The sequence below is a fragment of the Dasypus novemcinctus genome, chromosome 8, assembly GCF_030445035.2.
Source record: "Dasypus novemcinctus isolate mDasNov1 chromosome 8, mDasNov1.1.hap2, whole genome shotgun sequence".
Lineage (NCBI taxonomy): Eukaryota > Metazoa > Chordata > Mammalia > Cingulata > Dasypodidae > Dasypus > Dasypus novemcinctus.
Window position 1 is genome coordinate 115074059 of NC_080680.1, and position 18282 is coordinate 115092340.

Here is an 18282-nt window from a genome sequence, read left to right on the forward strand (position 1 = left end):
CTGAGTATGAGATTTGAGTGATAAACCAATGCAAGTATACACTGAACTCTTTAGATGCAGTATTAAAAGCTGACTTGGCTCACTTATTTTTTGCACTGGAAACTAAAATCTTTCTATAAACGTCACTTAAAACAAACTATTAAACCAAAATATTCTCCATACTGTAGCAAGAGCAAATTTACCGACCTGAAAATCTGATGCTACTAAAAAGAGTATTTCCCATTTCAGTCCATATAAGGACTGCCAAAACTGCAGCCACCCACCAGTGACAGGGCTACCACGTGGCTGTGGTTACCAACACCCATCGCTATGCAGGAGTAGCAGGAACCACCAAATCACAGGCAAACAGACTTTTAGAAGTTGAAAAGAGCTTAAAAATCATTGTGTATGGTAGCTATGTAAGACAGGCAAGGCACAAAGAGATTGAGAGGAGATGAGTTTTGTGTTTGTTTCTTTTTGTTTATTATTATTGGAATAATGAAAGTACTCTGGGAATGATTGGGGTGATGAATGCACAAATATGTGATTATACCAACTATCCTTGATTATACACTTTGGATGGATTTATGCTTTATTAATATGTAACAATAAAACTGATTTCTTTTGAAAAAAATCATTGTGTAAGTTAGAGTACCTTGGATTGCAAGTAATAGAAAGTAGCTCTGGGAAGTTTAAGCAAAATGAGGAATTTACCGAAAGGTTCCCAGGGAAGCTCATGAAAACCAAGGAAGAGTTGAGCAGTCAAGTCCCAAGAAGAACAAGAAGCAGGGCATTTCTGAGGCCAGCAGCAGTGGGCAGGTGTGGGCTTCTCGTGGTCCCTCATGAGAGCCAATGCCAACCCCCCTCAGATTCTGCGTCCCCCTAATCCGTATTGCCTGGCCTGGGTTAACGTACCCCTGGGTCAATCACATCTGGAGGGAGGTCCAGACCCACAGCTCCCACTGATCAGGGGCAATTTCCTAAGAAAGGAGGGAGCCAGGCAGCCATCTCAAGAGGTGGCAGTTACAGTCATCTTCTCAGCCAATTCATTTTAGAGTGAGGAAACTAACGGCTAGCGAGGCCACAAGGCAGGCAGAGACGGACCAAGATTTGTTGTTATCCCCTTAAAATCAGTCTCCCCCAAGTCCTCTTTGCTGGGCTCGCCCCTCGGCCAAATGCTTCTAAAGTGTTTCTTTTACTGATAGGCCCAGCATCCCTAAAGCAAGGGAAAGCCAGGAAGAGCCATTAATAGCCAGAGGCAACAAGTCCAGTTTAGAGAAGCTCGTGGTTGCCAGGATAACCAGTTTGTTTAAGAGGCTCAACTCAGTGGGGCACAATCAGGAAATAGATTTATTTTTTCCAAAGCCCCCAACCATGATACTATGTCAGATCTTCCCTTCCCAGCCTTTAACCTTATCTCAGCAGATTTCACTGCTTTTTAGTCATTAAAGAGTGGGGGCGGGGGGGAGGGGGTTGCGGAAAGCCCAGGCCAGTGACAAAGTCAATTTTGCATCCAATTCAGAGCTTCTCTCTTCCCACCTGCTCAGGCCTGCCTGGTCCAGAGACCGCCAGTGGGGCGGGGGGAGAGCATGACATGGTCTTTCATCTTTTCCTTATCTTCTGACTCTGTCATCTTCTAAGTTCTCCAAGGCCAAGGCAGCAGGGAGAGGGATTCAAGAAAAGGAACAAAGGACTTTTTAGTTAGCAACAATTGCTTATAAGTTGTATTTGGCTGTTGAAACCCTTCTCTCTGGCAGGCTCCCAGTGCTGACTCATTCACCGGGCACATTTGTGATGCCATGGACTCTATAAAGCACAGTTTATTAGTATCTACAGTTATGACAGGCACCACTGCTTGGCTAACCCGGCACACATACCCAACTCTGCATGCTGGATTAAAACATTAAATATGGTTTTTCTAGCCTCTCAGCAAAGGTTGCCAATATATCACACTACTGGCAAATGAGACTAAAGGGAAAGTCCACTGAGGCACTTCTGAAAGCAATATGGGCCCCTCATAAAGGGGACCTATATCTTTACAATGCCCCTTCTCCTTTTATTGCCTTGAGCCATGGCAGCCATCTTGTGACCATGTGGGAAAGGTCAAGAAAAGAGCAACAGTTGTAAACAAAACCTATCAGGGATCTCTCAAACTTCCTGTTATGTAAGGGGGAATATTCCTTTTCTTGTTTAAATAGAGTCTGAGTTGGCTTGGGAGGTGGAGTCACCTCCTTCCCCACAGAGAGAGGAGAAGAAAAGAAAAGCACTCTATTCCTATGAGTTCCCGTTAATAAATTTTCTTTCAAATGTTTGCCCTCTTATGTAGGCTGTTGAGAGTGAAGGTCTCTGGACCAATTTTTGTATTTTATTAAGTTCCACATAAACGATCTGGCCTTTTTCTTTAGAAGGTAGAAGGAACATCTTTTGTCTTTGGGGGCTCTGGATGAATAGCTGAGACAATAAGTCTCAATTAACATCTTGTTACATGAGAAGACAGGCAAAGGAGAGAGATTTGAAAATAAGGTAGACAGCAAGGTTTGAAAGACACAGCCATGACCAGAAACACACAAAAGGTCAGCGATTTGTGTAGGTAGATAGGTTGACTAAACCAATGAGAACGCAATGTGCACCTGCTTCTTGTGAAAACAAAAGTAATATTGCCTAGAGAATCATAAATACGTCCAAACAGCAGGGCATGTGTGGACAGGAAGGCCCAAAAGAGAGGGACAAAGGCAGAGGCAAGACAATTTTGTAACGATCAAGGTGGGAAATGACTCCAAAGTAAAGCATTTCTAAGTCACTACTTGTCAATAATTACAAGTCTCTCTGGTCCAATTTTAAAGTCAATGTGCAATTAGTGGAAGCTGATGGAATGTATATTCCAAGGACTGCTTTGATCACTCCATGCCTTTTAAATATCTAGAAACTTGTATAAATCATTTAAATGTAAAATCTGTGAAATGTAAAGATCTATTAGTATGTTATTTATTTATCCATTAAGCTCTTTATGAAGTTCTGCATACAAGAATATTAAGTTTCCTTAGTCTAAAAGTTTAAGTTAAACAGTTTTTAAAATAACAGGCCCTCGCTTAGGCACTATGATTTTCCATGGAAAACTCTAGTTGCCCCCCACACCCCATACCCCCGCATCCAAGCAGCTCATGAAACTGGAAGCCCAGCTTGGAGGACACTGGCAAAAGCTTTACCCAGCAACACCAATTTAAGTGGACGATGGCGCTATTTATAGCATTCACTCACTCAATAAGTCTGTATCTCATCTTTCAGATGGGTTCCATCTGACCGTGAAGGTGAAGGCTTGCCCTCCAGCTACTTCTCTGATAGGCTTAATCAGCCATTAGCAGCATATCAAATTGCATTCTTGACTTTATACCATTGGGGAAACGTTCTCATCTTGGGAGGCAGGGCAACATAATGGTAGCATAAAACACGAAGGCTTTACGGTCAGAGGGTCTACTTTACTGGGAAGGAATTCCCCCCTAAATCTCTGTAAGCCTATGTCTTCCTCTTTACCACAGCAGTTACAGTCCTTACTTCACAGCTGTTAAAAGTAAAAGGGAGCATGAATAGAACTTGCTTGGCACAATGCCTGACTTGTGGTAAGTGCTTGATAAACCTTAGCTCCTACTCCTCTCCAATGATATCCAGATCTCTTAGAAAGGACTTTCCTGCTGTTTTCTTAATTACTAAAATTATATAAATTATATTGATTTTAGAGGCATAGTGGGTAGGAGTGCAGGGGCTGGAGCCACATCCTGGCACTGCCACTTGCCAGCTGAGTTACCTTAGGCATGATTCTCTGCACCTCAGTTTGCTCATCTCTGAAATGGGGGAAACAGTATTCTTGACCCCCTCTGGGAGTTTTGTGAGGATTATATGATAATACACGTAAATCACTTGGTGCAGGGCCCAGCACAAAGAAAGCCCTCAATAAAAGTTGGTTATAATTATTCTGAATTTATTTAACCAATATAAAAGGACTTTCTAAAGTTTTCTCGTCTTAAGTGGAATTCAATTTGGACCTAATTTCATAGAAAATATGTACATATAAAAGCACTCAATTTTTATTTATTTATTTATTTTTGAGGTACTGGGACCGGGCATTAAACCCAGGACCTCATATGTGGGAGGCCAGCGCTCAACCATTGAGCCACATTGGCTCCCCTGAGTCAGCTCCCCTGAGTTGGCTGCCTCAGGTCGGCTCCCTCGTATGATTGCTCGTTGTTTGCTCTTTTGCTTTTGTACATTGTCTGCTCATGGTTTTTTGCTCACTGTCTATTTGTTGTTTTTCTTTAGGAGGTACCAGAAACCAAACCCAGGACCTCCCATGTGGGAGGCAAGTGCTCAACCCCTTGAGCCATATCTGCTCCCGGCTCATTTGTTTTTGCTCATTGTCTGCTCATTGTTTTTGCTCATTATCTGCCCATTGTTTGTTTGTTTTCTTTAGGAGGCATCAGAACCAAACCTGGGCCTTTGGATGTGGGAGGTGGGTGCTCAACTACTTAAGCCACTTCTGCTCCTCAGCACTAAAATTTTGAGTTCTACTATACTGTCCTATTTGACATACTGAAATCATGAACAGAATGATTGATGAGCAATTAAAAAAGTATGCTTAGACAACAGACTTTTTTCAGGAACATTATTTATAGTTTCCAAAAACAGAGATTTTTCCTTTTAGTTTTCTCTCTTTTGCTTTTTGTTTGTTTGTTTGTTCTTATGTTTAATGTTATACCTGGGTAATAAGGTGTACCCAGATAAGAACAAGAATAATGCTTCCCTTGATACCTGAAGACAATGCTATTGACGAGACTAAAAGCTCGTTTTGGAAGTTTTTTCTAGGAGGATAAATCCATCTGGGCTTCTCTGTCCACATTCTCAACCAGAAGTCATCCATATTGAAGTCTGCGAGTTCAGGTCCGAAAAGTCTCTGACGCAGCCTCCAATCCTCTAAATTCATCTAACTTTTGAGTGGACTAAAGTACAGAAAGGGGTAGCCAGGGTGCATTCCAGGGAAGGACTGGGAACTTCCCTACCAAAAGAAGGTTAGGACGCCTGGGCCAACAGGCGTTGAGAATTCAGGCTGAGGCTAGAATTCCATCTAGAGATGGTAAGGCTTGGCAAGAGCCAAGAAGGATTTCTCCCAGACATTCAAAAGACACCCTCCAACAAAAGCGCTAACCAAAAATAAACATTGATAAAGAGGATTACACTAAAATTATGAACTTCCAAACATCGAAAGACACTATTTAGATAATAAAAAGGCAAGCCACAAAGTGGGAAAAGATACTTGCAATACATATATCCAACAAATGACTCAATCAGAAAATATTAAAAATGCATAAAAATCAACAATTAAAAGACAACTGGGAAGCGGACTTGGCCCAGTGGTAAGGGCGTCCGTCTATCATGTGGGAGGTCCACGGTTCAAACCCCGGGCCTCCTTGTCCCATGTGGAGCTGGCCCACATGTGGTGCTGATGCGTGCAAGGAGTGCCCTGCCACATAGGGGTGTCCCCTGCGTAGGGGAGCCCCACGCGGAAGGAGTGTGCCCCACAAGGAGAGCCGCCCAGCACAAAAGAAAGTGCAGCCTGCTCAGGAATGGCACCGCACACACAGAGAGCTGACACAATAAGATGATGCAACAAAAAGAAACACAGATTCCTGGTGCCGTTGACAACAGAAGTGGACAAAGAAAAACATGCAGCAGGGCAGTGGACTTGGGCCAGTGGTTAGGGCGTCCGTCTACCACATGGGAGGTCCACAGTTCAAACCCTGGGCCTCCTTGACCCGTGTGGCAAATTCCCTTGCTGCTGACAACAACAGAAGCGGACAAAGAAGACGCAGCAAATAGACACAGAGAAGAGACAACGGGGAGGGGGGGGTTGGAGGAAGGGGAGAGACTTAAATAAATAAATAAATCTTAAAAAAAAACCACACACAGCAAATAGACACAGAGAACAGACAAATGGGGTGGGGGGAGGGGAAATAAATAAATCTTTAAAAAAAAAAAGACAACACAATTTTTTTAAAAAAGAGCCCAATTCAGAAAATGGGCAAAAACGTGAACAAGAGATTCGCAAAAGAGAATATCCAAATAGCAATAAACATGGGAAAAGAGATGCTCAACTTCAACAGTCATCAGGGAAATGTAAATTAAAACTACAAGATGATACTACTATATATTCACCCAAGTGGTTAGAATGAAAAATGCATAATACCAAGTGTTGATGAGGATGCAAAGCAACTGGAATTCTCTTATTCTGCTGGTGAGAATGTAAATATGTACAAATACTTTGAAAAACTGGTGGTGTCTGCAATGATGAATATACACATACCTTTAGACCCAGCAGTTTCTTGCCTAAACATATATATGTTCACCGAAAGACATGGGTAAGAATGTTCTTAGCAACATTATTTGTAATAGTCCCAAGTTGAAACAACCCAAATGTCCATCAAATATAATATAAATGAATAAATTATCATATAGACTTGCAATATGCATACAAAATACTATGCAGTAATGAAGATGAATGAACTACTGCCCCTTGCATCAACATCAATATGTTTGCATCACTCACATAATGTTGAGAAAAAGAAGCCAGAGATAAAAAGAGTACAGAGTGGTTGGTAGTACAGATGCAAGAGTGTCCTTTGTGAGCTAGAGCAAATGTACGTCACTATTGCAAGGTGGTGGGAACGTGGAGAAGCATGAGAAAAATACAGCTGGAGTAACCTATGGACTGCGGTTAGCAGTAATAATGTAATATTCTTGCATCTATGCCAAAGATGTATTGTGTTGATAATGGGGCATATGGAAAATGTGAGTCAAATGTACACTATGGATGTGGTAACAATCAGATGATATTATCTTATCTGTAAGAAATGTTCAATCACAATGTGGTGTGTTGATACAGGGGTGTTGTTTGGGAATTCTGCACATGTGCATGATCGTTTTGTAAGTTTACAATTTCTGTCATAAAAATATATTTAAAAAATAATAATAGGGTGGGTTGGGGGGAAAACACACCAAATGTAAGATAAGGACAATAATAATTGACAATATTCTTTAATTTGTAACAAATGTCTCACAACATTGCAAGGTGTTGGGACCCCTGTATGATGTTATGCATGTTTGCTTTATAAGTTCACAACTTCCATTATACACTTATTGCTTATTTTTTTCACTTATTGTTTATGTATGCTCATATATAAATGATATAAAGATAATAATAATAGGGTGGGTTGGGGGAAAGTACTTTGGTTCGCAGTAATATTTTGATGATGCTCTTTAATCATTAGTTAAAAGTATTTAACAACAATGCAAGGTATTGGTGGTAGGGTGAGGTATGAGAGTTCTGTATGATGTCATATATGTTTGTTTTGTAAGTTCACAACTATTACTATACACTTTTTGTTTATGTATGTTTATGTATGAGTGATATACTTCAATAAATAAATAAAAAGAATAGGAAGCAAATACAGTTCAAATTGAGTGCTGCTTACCCCATACATACAAGGTCCTGGGTTTGTTTCCTGTGCCTCCTAAAAATAAAACAAACAAATAAAAAAACCAATTTGGAGGAGCCAATGTAGCTCAGTGGTTGAGTGCCAGTTTCCCATAGACAAGGTCCCAGGTTCAATCCCCAGCTCTGGTACCTCAAAAAACAAAAAAAGGAAAAGAGCATACATTCTGTATTATTCTATTTAAATAGAGTTTGGGAACAGTTAACTAATCTATAGAGTTGAAGTCAGGATGGTGGTTGCCCTTGGCGATGGGAAGAGCAGGACTCTGGACTCTTGGTAATGTTCTCTTTCACCATCACACTGTGCTCGCTTCGTGAAAATTCATAGAGCTGCACTCTTAATCCTTGTGCACTTTTTCTATGTGTGTTATACTTCAAAAAATTTCCATGAAAAGGAAAAATAAATGATATCTTCTAACAAACTTACTAGGCAGCTTGGGCTTGGAAGGCCATTTGGCCTTGTCTGGGTTTTCCTTCTCTCCAGAAAAGGTCCAGTTGCTGTGGAGGTAACATGCTGAGACAAGAGATAAAAGTCTGTTCAGGAGAAGCAGATTAGGCTCAACTGATAATGTCCACCTACCATATGGGAGGCTCAGGGTTCAAACCCAGGGCCTCCTGACAAGTGTGGTAAGCTGGCCCACGTGCTGTGCTGATGCACAAAGGAGTCCATGCCACATAGGGGATCCCCACACGCAAGGAGTCCATGCCACATAGGGGATCCCCACACGCAAGGAGTACACCCCTTAAGGAGAGCCGCCCAGCACAAAAAAAAAGCGCAGCCTGCCCAGGAGTGGCACTGCGCACACAGAGAGCTGACGTAGCAAGATGATTCAACAAAGAGACAGAGATTCCTGGTGCCACTGACAAGAATGCAAGCAGACAAAGAACACACAGCAAATGGACACAGAGAGCAGACAATGAAGTCAGGGGGGAGGAAGAGGGAAAAAAAGTCTATTCTGCTCTGTGATTACATGTTTATAGTCCAATCAAGGACATCGCTATGTCATCAGCTCATTGAAAGCTTTCTCTGGAACCCTTAGCTATTGCTAAGCAGCATGCAGTATCCTTAGTTCCACATTCCCCTGGAGTCTATTTTCCTGAAGAGCTCCCTCCAGAGCAGATGAGGTTAAGAATTATCATCCTGGAGTTGATCTTTAGGTGCTACAAACTGAAGATCTAAGGCCTTAAGAATGTTTGGCTCTTTCAGTCATTTACTTCTTTAACAAATGAGAGCAGAACTGCTTTTAAAAAGGAGATGGAGGGGCACATGGGGCCAAGACCCCCTAGCCCTGCCCTATACCAACTACATATTAGGAGTTCTCAAAGGCCCACTACTATGTCCACTGAAACCTCCTGTGGGCCCTGGCCCAGGACACACACATGGACCAAGGACTAGCCTCAGAAAGCAGACCGTCTCTTATATCCTTTGGAATGGTTAAGAGCTCAAAGATTGGGGGCAATTGCAATATGTAGTCAACTGGAATTGGGAGGTAGGGAATCGTCAAAGAGTGAAACTGAAAACTTGCTGCCAATTTCTGCAACACATCAAACATATGGCAGCCTTCCATTCCCACATCCCCAAAAGTCCAAAGATCAGCCACTACTCTGATAGGAGAACCGGGATAGAGTTGGGGGAAAGAACAGCACAGTAGCTAATGTCCCACGGGAAGCTAGTGTCCCACACTAGTCCAGAGAGCTGGGTCTATATATAATGGAGGACAGTCACAGGGGTGGGACTTTATAAGTAACCCCAAAATACCAAACCAGCAGATCTGATCATCCATCTGGAGTTTTCTCTTTGTTAACTTTTTCTGCTTTTAACCCCAGATGTGACAATGGACTTTGATTCTTATAATGCACTTGCATTTGGTAATTTCCATGGTGCCTTCCCAGAAAATGATCTTAGGCAAAATACGCAAAGCTATTTAGACTTGGTTTTGGCATGCTGCACATTCTACCCTGATAGGGAAACTTCCTTCCTGTTCTTTGTTTTCCCTTTAGTATGCTTGTCACAATAGCAGTAGTTCTTAGAGACTGCGCCCTGCTATATAAATCAGGTGGGGAGGACTATTCACATTATAGTCTACACTGAAGGATCAGCTGAATTCTGGCTTTGGGGAGTTCAGGAGTTGTGAAACATAAAGGGAAAAAACTACGAGAATGAATTCCATAATAAATTTTCTAGCATAATAATAATACATATTACTAAGCCTTGTGAAATAATCTAATTTATACAACGCAAGCATTTTCTATTCAACAGGTTTTGTTTTAATGTCAACCAGTCAATAAAAAAAATCTCTTTTAGATTAAAAGAAAAATCTATATCATTGCAGTATCCACACAGAAGTCAACTTTTTCACAGAGTTGTGTCCGTGACACTTGATTAGAATAAACACAAGGCAGTTAGCTCAGCAAAGTCCTAAAACTAGAGCCCACATCCACCCTAGCCCCCAGCCCTTAGTTCATTAGGGGAATCTGACAAAAGAATGTGGATGGAGCACATAAAATCCAATAGGGCAGCATTATGCTGGCAAAAGAAAACCATCAGAAGAAAAATTATCACCAAGATTAATGTGTTAAAATACTTATCATTGTTTAGATTGCTGAGTATTAAACTACTAGCAAAATTCTGGAATTGGTTTATAATATTCAACCATACAAGTAAATTAATTTAAAACTCTTAGTGGAAACTTGGTATCCTCAATCAAGTATAAGTTAAGAGAAACATTTTGGGTTATTAAATTATTTAAACTCCTCTGAAATCCCCCACCAACCCTGCACCCTTCCACCCTACCCAACCAAAGGCTATGAGGTTATAAGAATGTGCTTTAGGCTTTTAACAAAGCAGGGAGGTGGGGGCTGGCAATAAAGAGAGGAGAGTTTAAACATGGTTTTTTTCTTCTCTTGATGGAAAACTGATTATCTCTGCATATTGCAGCTGAACTTAAAAGGCCTCCATCCTTCATTAATTTCAGGATGGTCAATCCTTTCAGCTTCATAAATGACCTGGAATTAGAAGAGTCTCTGAGATCAGAAAGAGGAACTCAGAGAAAGATCCCAAAGGGAATGATGACTGTGGAATAGTAGAACGACTCGTTCCTCCGCCAGCTATGACAGGGGCAGGCATGTGGCAGACAATGTGCAGGGAAGATGGTTCCAACCTCTGGGGCTTAGTCACTCAGTCCCAAAACCAGGTTAGGGACTAATTAGCCAAAGCGTCAAATGCCAACCACCCAGGGCAGCGAGAACCTGTTAGCGGAGGGAGTTGATCCAGATTCCAGAATGGGTGAAACGCTCAAGAGCAGCGATAGGAAAGGTAAAACCTAAAAATGACCCACAGTTTCTCAAAAACTAGATTATTCCTGATGAACAAGTCCACTTACCCTTTTGAAAATTCAAATTAGTATTTTTTTCCGGCTACACAATGCGTGAAGGCTTTTTACAGGCTATGAGTATAAAACTGTACCACTCTGTGTACGCACAGACCTGTCAAGGACAAGAGGACAGAGTGGTGACCTCCTGAGGTCCTCTACGGCCTCGGGGACTTGGGGAGGAACCAACCAGTTATTAACCAGAAGACTCTTCTTGGGTGAGACATTTAATATCTCCACGGCTCAGTTACATCACTTGAAAATGGGTTTACAAATAAGTTTCATTTATCTCGAGTCTGTTATGAAGATAGAGTCATCTCCTTGCACTCTATGCCTTGATAAAGCATGAAGACTGTGAGGAACATCACTTCTTTTTTCAAATCCTCTGTAGAAGTTTGTGGAAGATGACTAGCAGGGGCAGCAGGAAGCAGACAGAAAACATAGAGGACTTGCAATTGCCTCACTGTGGCATTTTATCATTTCCCGGCCTAAAACCTCTCTCTCTCCTAGAGGAAAGGAGTACTGAAGGGCAAGGACCACGTGTTAGACCCTCTGAGCAGCCCACAGGGCCGAGAAAAGTCCTTCATGGGTTGAATTGCACTGTCTTCGTTTTCCTAGGGCTGCCAGTAAAGTACCACAAAATCAGTAGCTTTAAACACCAGAAAAGCCTGGCCGCCTGGTCCTGGAGGCTAGGGGCCTAAAACCGAGGTGTCGGAAGGGCCAGGCTGCCTCTGACATCTGTTCCAGGCCTCTCTCCCGGCTTCTGGTAGTGTGCCCGACCCTGGCCTTCCTTCACCCTGACCTAACTCAAGCTCTTCTCTCTCTGTGCTCCTCCCGCCCCAACAGGACCCCTGTCCTATTGCTTTCAGGACCACCTGACACCAGTATCATCTCAACTCGCCTAATTCCTCCTGTAACGACCCTATTTCCTAACAAGGTCGCATTCTGAGACGGTGGGATGAAGGACTCGGCATTCCTTCTCAGGGGGACACAATTCCACCCTACCATGCACCAACTGGCCTCAGCTTCCACATTTCCATACTGATTAGCCCAGAAGGAAAATGCAAGTCAGTTGGGAAAGGGGCAGAAGAGAAACACAGAAGCAGGTGAAAACAGCCTTTTCGCTGGGGTCCCCACAGGGCCTGCCCTCTGCTGCCTTTCCTGGTCGCAATGCAGACGGCCTCTGGGCGCTCTCAATTGTCAAGAGCTCCAGGGACTTCCCCGACCAGCAGCTTTAACCAGCTAAACACAGAACATACTTTCTCTTTGTGCATTTTCGGGGGTAAGTTTACTGACAAAGTCATTGTCCCTCTCTTCCTGGCTGGGGGAACACTGAGGCTCTAGTTCGGCTGTTTAGGTTCAGGAAGTACACATTAGCATAATCCGATTAGATTAGCTGCTGGATGGAGGGGCTGTCTTTGGCTTAAAAAGCAGAGAGAAGAAAAGTGTCTCACAAAGAGGGGCGCCTGGAGGATGGGAGGGGAGGGGCGACAACTGCTCCTGTGCTGCTCCCTGAAAGCGTGCACCTGCAGCAGCCCTCTTGTAAACAAGGACCCTTAGATGGCATTAAGCAGGGCCTGAGGAGCCTGGGGAAGCGTGGGGAAGAGAAAGGCAAGACAGCAGCTCTGCATCCCATTAATTGATTTATCTAGATTGGCAAAGCAGGGCTTGCTGACAGTGGAGAACGTCCCCTTGATTCCTACTCAGCCCTGAGAGTGGGTCAGCCCCCTAATCGGGTCTATCGAGATAAGCGTTTTAGAATCTCTGCAAGAGACTGATAAGGGGTTTACTTGTAGGGAACAAAACCCACTGGATGTTTGATTTCAGTGCTTTCCAAATTGAACTTCTGTATCTTTTCGTTACTGCAGGGGGAAAGAAAGCTAAGTGATGGTAGTTGCTTTAGGCCTTTGCGTAAAGTGTGCTTAGAAGCCACAAAAGAAAAAACTGCACAATGAACTTGTTGTCGTAGATGAAGTCAGAGAAAAATTTGACAGAGTGCACTTTTCTCCAGGATGGACAGTTTACAGGCATGATTGGGGTTTCCATTATTTTGAAAAACAGGGAGGGGGCCCTAATCTGTGAGTGCAGTACATGCTGAGTTTCAGGCCATCAAGCAAAGGATGGAAGAAAGACGTTTTTCCCCGAAAGCTGAAGAAGGCCTGAGATGCACATGTCCCTGCCCTCGCCAGGTCCCTGCCCTCGCCAGGTCCTTTGACTTGAGCGCCAAGGACCATCAAAATGTGTCTAACTCAATGGGACTAAAAGGAAGCTTCATTTTAGGCTTCACTTACAATGTACATCCAAGGTCAAGGGCCGAAAGGGAAAAGGAGTCGCTGCAAGGTGGAGAAGGCTCATTTTTGTTGACACATCTTCTGCGGTGCCCTTCAATGTAATTGCAATGCCGAGAGGAATGAAATTCCCGTCACTTCTGTTAGGTGTTGACTCGTGTCCCCCCAGAAAGACACATTCAAGTCCTAACTACCAGTTTGTGAATGGGACCTTATTTGGCAATCGAGTCTTTGCACATGTGATTAATTAAAATGAGGCCAAGCTGGATTAGGGTGGATCCTAAGCCAATATGGCTGGTGTCTGCGTAAGAAGCCAGGGGAGAAACAGGCGCCGGGAGGAGGCCCTGAACCCCTGAGGCCGCTGAAGCCCAAGGACTGCTGGCAAACCACCAGAAGCAGGATGAGCAAAGGATTCTCTACGGATTTTGGACTTTGAGGCTTCAGAACTGTGAGACAATAGAACTCTGTTGTTCTTCTGCCCTAGAAAACAAAGACAATTTCTTTTGGATAATTTCTCCTTTACCAGATACTTTTCACTAATGGAAAGCCCACATCACTAACCAAATTACTCTGTCATTTCTTTTTAAAATTGACTGCCGGCAATGAGCGTTTCCTTCACCAGAGGTTTCTATTCTTTGAGACAGAAGAACATAGAGAAAAAAATTGGACCTTTGTTGAAAGGTGGACTTGGGCTCAGAGTCTCTACCTGTGAATCTCAAACTTGCCTCCTAAACTCTTAAACTATAAATTGAAGACAACGTCTCCATCAATTGGTTGTTAGAAGGATTAAAGATGGTTTTTATAAAATGCCTGGCACATAATAGGGTTCCAATGAATTATTAATAACCCTTCCTTAAGGTTTTTATGCTTTGACTCTCTCCCCACCCCGAACTTGCTATATTTAACATTTATGTTATAGTTCCACGTAAATGCACTACAAGACTCAAGCATAGTATGAAGAGTTTACTTGTCCCAAGGGATGTCTTTTTTCAACTTTGACTCCCCTGTCTTTTCACCAGTACATCTCCCCTTCATAATTTCTGTGAGGGACCATCTTTCCTCCTGGAAGGATCCAGAAGGACACCACAAGGAGACACTGCGAAGTTGTCTTCTGAATCTTTGGAATGTGGAATGTGGGGAGGCAGCAAAGGGAAATAGTTTCTACCCACTAGAAGCCAAGGTGAGCATTCAGTGTACCTCAAGTGGGAGCCAGGGATCTGGAAGCATCTCGCCCAGAGGAAAGGCTAAGGCTCATATCCAGGAAAAGCCTGAGATGTTTTTTAGCTTTGGACACTGACAGCAAACAGCTGCATCTCATGAAATGCAACCTCTTACCTAGACTGAGTGATTGAATAGAGTAAAAAGTGGGGCAAGGTGTCTCTAGTCAGGCAAGATGCTATACATTCCATAAATTAGTTTTGTGTTTTCCCTTTGGAAAAAGCTTGACATTTTCAGAGAGATTTTACATCATGGTCAAGATAGAGATGGGAACATAATTTGGCAGTAAATGAAAAGAAAATTAAACCATGACCAAGTAAGATTTATCTAAACAGGGAAGCAGATGTGGCTCAAGTGATTGGACTCCTGTCTACCACATGGAGAGTCCTGGGTTCAGTTCTGGGGCCTCCTGGTGAAGGCAAGCTGGCCCATGCAGTGAGCTGGCCAGTGCAGAGAGCTGCCCCACATGGAGAGCTGACCCGTGCAGTGATCTGATGCAACAAACTGATGCAAAAAAAGTAACACCTAGGAGAGACAGTGAGAGACACAACAAACCAGGAAGCTAAGGTGGCTCAAGTATCTGAGTGCCTTTCTCCCACGTTGGAAGGTCCTGGGATCAGTTCCCAGTGCCTCGTAAAGAGACGACAAGAAAGAAAAGACAAGCAGACACAGAAGAATGTGCAATGAATGGACACAGAGAGCAGACACTGAGTACAAGTAGTGTGTGTGTGGGGGGGTAGAATAAATAAAAATAAATAAATAAAAATACATCTTAAAAACAAATTTTATCCAAACCATGGAACAAAACATATTATTAAATACCCCGTATTCCATTAAAATTTCACATCTGGCCCTTTAGTGTGAATGGGGATGGGGCTAGGGAGGTAAGAACTCTGCCTGCTCGAGTCCCAGGCTGCTGACCTCTAGAAACCCCAGCCTCTATCACTCTGGCTCCCCTGCTGTCTGGGTTCAGCCTGTGGAAGGCACTGGCATGAAATCAGAGGGTGGGAGGATGGGAGCAGGAGACTCTGACCCAATCTGTCCTGGTTTGAGTGTTTTGTGACCCCAGAAAATGCTGTTCTTAAGCTAGTCCATTCCTTTGCACGCAAACCAATTGTATGTAGGACCTTTATGTGAGACTGTGGGACCCAGAGTGGGTCTTAATCCTTTCACTGGAGTCTTCCATAAACGGCGGCAGAGAGAAAGAGAGAGAGACACCTGCCAGGTGACCCTGCCATGTGAGAGAAGACTCGAGGATCGCCTACAGCTGCAGGAAGACAGAGGAGCCCTGAGAGGCTGGGGGAGAGGCCAGAGGCTGGAATCAGCGAGCAGCCGGAAGAGAAGGAGGGAGAGAAGAGCCGGGTGCCTGAGCAGCCATGGCGAGCTCCTGGAGAACAGGAGCTGGAGGGGAGCGCAGGGACCTCAGCAGACCCCCGCCTCCGTTTGGCCCTGCCATGTGGCACCCCAGGACGACCAGCAGCTGGTAAGGCAGCATCTCCTATGGTGCCTTGATCTGGACATTCTCACAGCCTTGGAACTGTCAGGTTTTCCCCTAATAAATTCCCATTATAAAAGCCAATCCATTTCTGGAAATGTGCTCTCGGCTGCTTTAGAAAACTAAAACACCACCTCTTCACAGCTCTTCTTTCCTGGGTTTTGAGCCGTTGTTGATCTGACCCTCTGTTTCTTGTTTGTGTTGTGTCCTTCCTTCCTTTTGGAGGTTTCTTTCTCCTTCTGTGGCCTCTTAGCTCTGCCGGGTTAGCGTGGGTAGGGCTGACCTTTAGCAGACCTGGTGGGAGCTCCCCCTTCCTTGTATAAGAGTTCCAGGGCAAGGTTTTGAGACTCCTTTTTATTAAAGCCAAATTTAGGATTTGGTGGAGGATGGATTTTTTCTTTCTATTTGAATATATTTTAAATACAACACTTCCAACTTAAGTAAATCCTCCTTATTAAAGGCGAGGAGAGATTCAACCTCCCCATCACCACCACCACTTCTTGCCTCAGAAGCCTCAAAGATAGGGCCTTGCAGAAAGACATTTTTTTTAAGATTTATTTATTTATTTATTTCTCTCCCCCTTCCCCCCAGTTGTCTGCTCTCTGTGTCCATTCGCTGTGTGTTCTTCTGTGACCGCTTCTATCCTTATCAGTGGCACTGGGAATCTGTGTCTCTTTTTGTTGCGTCATCTTGCGTGTCAGCTCTCTGTGTGTGCAGCACCATTCCTGGGCAGGCTGCACTTTCTTTCACACTGGGTGGCTCTCCTTACGGGGTGCACTCCTTGCGCGTGGGGCTCCCCTATGCGGGGGACACCCCTGAGTGGCAGGGCACTCCTTGCGCGCATCAGCACAGCGCATGGGCCAGCTCCACATGGGTCAAGGAGGCCCGGGGTTTGACCGTGGACCTTCCATGTGGTAGACGGATGCCCTAACCACTGGGCCAAGTCCACTTCCCAGAAAGACTTTTAAACTTATCCAAAAGGACAGAAACCTCAGAGCAAAGGAGGACTTTCTATGATTCAAAAGCCAGAACCATAAAATTGATAAATTCTACTACACAAAAATCAAATTCTTATATATGCAAATAAGACAAATAAATTGCGGGAAATATTTACAACTCATGTCACAGAAAAAAGGTTGTACTCTTTCATCCATAGAGTATTTAGAAATTGGGAAGAGAAAGACCAACAAATCAATAGAAAAAAGGGCAAAGGACATCTACAGCCAGTTCACAGAAACAGAAATACAAATGACCCATAAACATATGCTAAGATGCCAGCCTCACTGATAATAAGGAACAAAATTAAAATCACATTGAGATAAGATTTTCACCTATCAGGTTGGCAAATATCCAGAGATTGCTCTATAGGTAGATTTGTAGGGAAACCAACACTCCCACATGTTGCTGCTGAGTACAAAAGTATCACTCCCAGGGAGAGCAGTCAATACTGCAAATGCACTTTCCTTTTGACAAGCCTTCCCACAGACCCTACAGATATACTTGCATACTTGGGAAATTGCAGGTGCTGAAAGTTATTCACTGAAGCATTGCTTGTATTAATAAAGGTCTGGAAACAACCGTGTCCCTCAGTCAGGGACAGATTAACTATAGCACATCCATGTGATGTAATATATACAGATGTTAAAAAGAATGAGACGCAATTGTTTAGAAAATAGGTAAGTAGATCGATAGTAGGATGGATAGAATACTACAGCAAATGTGGCAAAATATTAAAATTTGGTAGGAGGTATGGTAGAGTTCTCGCTATACATTGTGTATAATTTTTGTAATCGTCCTGTATGTTCAAAATTATTTCAAAATAAAAAGTTATACATTTTTTAAAAAGAAATAAAAAGAATGAGATGGAAGAGTTATTGCTTAAAAGCAGGTATAGAGTTTCTGTTTGAGGTGACGAAAAAGTTTCAGTAATGGATATTTGTGATGGCAGCACAATAATGTGAAACTAATTAATACCACTGAATTGTACACTTGAAGTAGTAGAAAAGGGAGCATTTGACTTGTATATATGTTACTACAATAAAAAGTTTTAAAAATTAAAGTTAAAAAATAAATTGATCTATGATGAGGGAGGCTCTCTAGAATATAATGTTAAGAGAAAAAGCAAGGTGGAATAAAAGGAGGAAATAAGAATAGATAGTTGAAATTGCATCAAGAACTACTAAAAGATAAGAAACTATGAAAAGAAGTTAGGTAGAATGGAAGATGCAGGGTGGAAGTAAGACTGTTCAATATACATTTTTAATACAATTTTTATTTACCATATGAATAAGTTATCTATTCAAAAATATATTTTAAAGATTTATTTTACTTCTTTATTCCCCCTTCCTTGTTGTTTTGTGCTCACTGTCTGCTCTCTGTGTCCATTCGCTG